Raw genomic sequence first — 5,961 nt, 5'->3', positions numbered from 1 at the left:
CTGTTGTATTGTTTCCTTCTTTCATTTTTCTCTTAAAAACAAATGTCTGAACCTTTAGTCTGTAAATTCAGTGGATTCCTTATCAGCCCATCTACTTTTACTTTACACCATGCTACTTTAAAAAAAAAATGAATTATCCCCATTGGGGTAGGTCCCCCCAACCCCCCACCCTACTTTGTCAACTTACCTGCCACATTTAAATCTAATGGAAGGCCCTGCTGTAAAGCCTGTTAGTAAAACTACCCAACAAGAGGATTTCATACATTTGCAACTCCTAGGTGGATGGTAATGTTTTCATTTTTGTAATGTAGATTTGGACATTCTTGCCACCAGTATGGAATATGTGTTTCAGAAACACAAGCAGCTTTCATCAGATTTGCATAAAGGTTTTATATGTTGTGAGTATGTTGTAGGAAGTTTTTTTAAATAACATCATATGAGATGATGCCAGTGGAAATGGCAGAAAAGTGTCTGTATTGTTCACCAACTACACCTTGTTCTTACAAAATGTGGCTGTTACACATTCCCATGATGATGTCACTGACAGCCATCAGTGAGGAATGCCCCAACAAGCATAATACAAATTGCTTCCATTGTAATTGTTACAATTCCATTCTGACCACTCCAGTGTCCTAGTGGTTAGAGTGTCCGCCTCAGAAGCGGGAGGTCATGGGTTCAAACCCCAGCCAAGTCATACCAAAGACTTACAAAAATGGTATTAACAGCTACCTCGCTAGACGCTCAGCATTAAGAGGTTAGTGTTAGGACTGATCGGCCTGGTGTCAGGATAATGTGACTGGGTGCAACATCATACTACATGTTTGCAGCATGATGCCCCAGTGCTATACATCACTATAAACTGCCACACTGCAGACATCGTAGCAATATGACTGAAAAATTATTCAAGCTACGTTAAAAATCCAATCACACACACACAATTCCATTCTACGATCCAGAACCAACACTAATTCCGTACTACAGTTCTTGCATTTCAATCCAATTTTGCTTTTGAAATGTAGTGCCACTCAATTCATAATGAACCCATTCATTTCAAACACTCGCAAATACATATTATTCCTGTCTACAACTGAAAAATATCTATATAAAAAAACGTGTAACTGTGTTTTATGCAAGGGCATGGAGATGCACAAAAACTTGCACCTGAAGCTTGAATAAATCCCCGACTGTGGATAAGACTTTACCCATCGATTACCCCAGCTTGGGGATAAATTCCGACCGTGGCGATTTATTATATATCCTATGACTGCTCCAGCTTGAGGGCAAAATCCAAGCACATCCCTAAAAAGATAACAAGTATAGCGGCTCTTTACCTTCTGTAAATGCCACTTGAGCTTCCTGATGCTGTTGTATCTGCCATTTGACAGAATCACGAATGTGGATATATTTCTTAATTGCCTCTAGTTGTTGAGTTAGTTTAGCTGTATGAAATTCCTTTGTGCAGACTCGCTCATTATTAATATTACAACAGTGATTTAATTACACATTACCTGTCAGCACACCGATGATAAGTCAGTTATTTTATAACACACCAACAAGCTTGCCCCTTGCACCCCCCCCCCTTTTTTTTTATTTGGGCACCTGTGGACATGAATCTGCAAGGCTCAAATTGTCATTTTTAATATAAGATCTCAACATTTTTAAGGCCTTAATTTTAAAGACATCCTTAAAACCCCCAAAAGGTTATCAACTGGATCACCAGCCTTCGTTTAGAGTAACGGCAAGTATATATATATATTTGGTCTAAGGAAACACAATAAAAATGTTTGATTTAACAATGACATATTTGCCTCAGGTCTGTGATCCTGAAGTGAATATTAACTGTCCATTTATTTTCTTGGCTTTTCTTTACTAGGAAATTGATTATAGAGATTTCTGCGATGGTGAAGGCAATGTAAAACTTGGTTACTATAACATACTTTTTACGCCATGTTTGAAAAAATAAATCCAATGGAAAGGTTATAGTCTGAACATCTTCATTAAATTAAGTTAATATAGGGGAAAAAACTTTAAGAGTTCATAAATATTTTTCAGTGCTGAATAAAGATATAACATAACACTTTCTGCTGTGATTTTAATAGTTTCTGAGAGCATGAAAAATTTCTAGAACTATAATGTATAAATGTTTTCAAAAGATTATATTAATATGAGGGAAAAATCTGTTATGAAATAAACCGACAAGATCTTGTATGAATTCATGTTATCTTTAAATATGATATTTGTGTGAAAATATCTGGAAGAAAAAACAAGATGGTGCCACTCACACATACAATGTGGTTGCCACAGTAGCCATATTAAGAAACTTTTTATCGCTACTTCTGAATGGATAATTGTGTCAGCGTGTCAACATGTGTACAAAATACTTATGTTGATGTCTAGCAGGTCCTGAATGAGAATTATGGTGCTGTACAGACATCCTATAAGGCCACCAATGTGGCCATCCTGAAAATCCTGTTATAACTACTTCTCCTGAATGAATCGTCATATCAGTGAAAGACTTCTTATGTCTAGTTGGACGTAAATGAAAATAGTGCCAATCTAACCTCCAATATGGCTGTTTTAATGGGCATCTGGAAAACCCCTTCCTTGCTACTTCTCCTAGATGGCTGGTCATTTTGACATTGTGCTTTCACTAGATGACCTATTTGATGTCTGGTTGGCCGTAAATGGAACTATGCATATGGTTTTGATGTCTAGTTGGTCCTAAATGTGGTTTTTGCTGCTCATAAACTTCTAATGGTATTATAGTTGGTTCCTTAATGAAACTGCTGTACAAAATTAAAAGGCCTTCTGACTTTCTATCAAGTTGGATACAATTATCTTTACTAGCTAGGATTTCTTGATCCTCTTTTTTATACATCAACCCTTCACATATGTAGTTAGCTAAAACAGTATTTTGAACAATTAATTGCCCTCTTGCAAATAAAATCCCAACTGCATGCTTTTACCAGTGTGAGAGCTCCTTATATAAGTAGCTAAGTATTCAGTAACTGAATTTCCACATCCACATGCATCAACTCAGAATTAAAAGTTGCAAAACATATACAAATTTGAAAATCTTGAGACGTGTCACTTTGCATGGTGGGTGTTATGATTTAAATGCAACAAGGAAATTGAATTAGGGTTAATTTCTTTAAGCTGTATTCAATCATGGGGCCCTGGATTATAGAATGGTCTAGGCATACACATCACTAATCAACTCTCTCTAGTCCAACCAATGTGTGTATATGGGAAAGTTTGCCAGTAGCGTTATGTGTGTTGATTTCTTCCAATAAATATGTTGGCTGCCATGTAAAGTCTATGATGTCCTGAAAAATGGTGTTAAGCTCCATACAAGCAAGCTAAACAATCAATGATATAATGGAACAGTAGACACCATTTTAGCTAAATATGCCAAGAATTGATTTAGAGACTTGGTTAGTGATGATGACTTAAAATTGGCAAGGGATTAAAAAGATAAAAGAAATGACCTTTCATGGCACTGTAATATAACAAATGAGGAAAAACAAAAGTTTATTGCATTTGAACCTTTTGTTTTTTCACAGTTTCAATTTAAGTCATAAGGCCCCTTATTTTGCCTTACCAAACATATAGCAAGTTATTACCTCAAACCCTAGCACTAATAATGCCTCACAAGTAAGCAGTCTTTTATGAAGTCTCAGGTCTGAGTATATGTCTAGCAATACTTATGTCCAGTTTCTTTATAAAATTCTTTCTCACATGGTACAGTTTTCAGAGAGACACGATAAATTCAACAAGTGTGGTAATGAAGGAACAGGCATTCTTTATTTATGCACACATCCCAAAGGGACATTGCTATGTTTGAATCAACACTGAACTGAAGAATGGAGCATCAGTTGCATCAATTAAAATATTGTGGCCCATACAAAATACTGCAAGGACTATAATCAATTTATGAGTGCAATGGGCATGAATTACTGTAGCAGACGGGAGGAAGTAATCCGAATTTATTAATATCTTGAAGCTAAATATAGTAAAGTTTTCATCTATAATCTGTGGAATCGTTTTTGCACACAGTTTGCAGGATTTGTCTTTGGGTCATCGTTTTTCTTTTTCTTCATCTTTCTAGCTTATGGTATCTTGATAAGTCTTATGGTGCCGTGCAACTGCACTTGATGATTACCACAACCAGTGACATTGTATCAGATCTTCTGGGATCAGATGATTCAATGCAAATTCCACATAACCTATCACCATCCTCATGTTTGCCATCTGACTTACTAAGTTATTTTGCCTAAATAATAATAAAAACAATCTGGTCTGATGTATTGATAGCGTTCTGAATGACCATAATATATTCTCTGTATCTTCCCTAGAAAATCCTGAGTGGATCGCTGTTTGGTTTTAATAAACCAAAGTAATCCAATGAAAGGCATTTTACAGACACAAGTGTCTGTTTCCTGTATGCAGTGATTAAATGATAGTATTATGTCTTTATTTTTTTAAAACTGATGATACATATGATCACCTTCAATGTGCAATATTAGTTATGTTAATTAACGAGTGGGCAATATTTGAATTTCAAAGATAAAAGTGTATGCCATGATCACTTTAGTAGGATGATTTGTCAAGTGAGGTTATCTTTTCTGTTTGAATAAATATTGTTAACTAAACTATTTTCGCAAGTTATGACATAAGAATGATTCAAAGAAAGAAAATTCATTAAATTGAACATATAAAATGTAATACTGCAACAGAGTCTAGATGAACTATTTCTTCAGAGACACAATCCAGACTCTGTGGCAGCAAAATTATCAAATAGGACACAACTAAGAGACAATCACATTTTCAGTCACAATGGTTTGACAATTATCAATGGCTTGAATTCATTGACTGTGAAGGCAAAGTGATTTGCAGTTACTGCAAAAAAAGTTCCCAAACTGTCACAGATTTTAAATTCTACCAGTGGACTTGTAAGTGTAACTGACAAATTCAGGATTTAATCAAGCAAGTCTCATGATAGTATTATACCTAATAAAGCAAAATGTAGCACAGTATATTCATGACACTTAGGCCAGCATGTACAAAATATTCCTCAAGTTACAGTTGCTAGCACTCCACTAAGAAATGTCATTTTATAATAAATAAAAATGAAATGGAAAAAAAAAATCGATAAAGTGATTGCACTCTTTAACATAGCCTACTACCTAACTCAATAATGAAAATGATTTGGTTCATTATATCTTTGTGTTTTATGGAATAAATGCATACATCTGATTGAATTTTAGGCAAGAGACTGAACTTTTGGGTTAAGTTAAAATGTATGTGGAACAAATGCATTTTCTAAAACTACTTGTATCAGTGTGCATTGTGACTTTTCTTTAAGATAACTCTAAATGGTACTGGGTATATATCATTTTCTTCAACTGCACACTGTTGTCTTCCATTTGATTTGATGACTTACAGCTATACTGTCTACACAGTAGGCCTCAGTATCAGGAAAAATTCTGTATACTTCAGTTACAGCTGAAATAAGTTTTGCATTAGTACCTGAATCAGACAAAAAAGGTTGTGTTCTGGTGTGTGAATAGAAATGGCTAAAAGTAATATAGACAAAAGCCATAAGAGTACACAAGTTACATATGAAAACCACCAATTCACTTGCATGTGTGGCATACAAGTTCAAAGATTTGCTTTATGTTTATTTGTGTACACACATTGTTCAACTCCTAAGATATTTTAAGAGCTATTTCTCTATTGTATGCATAATTCATTTACAAATGTGATTAGTGGGCCACACCGAAGGCCATACTATTAGTTCACTTGGCAATATGGTAACGTCAGCTGAAAAGCATAATCATCCATTAAAAGAGCATTATGATATGAACATTAGGTATTTAGAACATATAGATTTTTCTTTTCCAAATGGAGTCCAAGTAATTATTGCCCAATCCAGGTATAATTTTGTACACAAGTAAAGAA

The sequence above is a fragment of the Sinohyriopsis cumingii genome, chromosome 19 (genome assembly GCF_028554795.1).
Source record: "Sinohyriopsis cumingii isolate HCF-2022 chromosome 19, ASM2855479v2, whole genome shotgun sequence".
NCBI lineage: Eukaryota > Metazoa > Mollusca > Bivalvia > Unionida > Unionidae > Sinohyriopsis > Sinohyriopsis cumingii.
Note: the sequence above shows the minus strand (reverse complement) of the source record.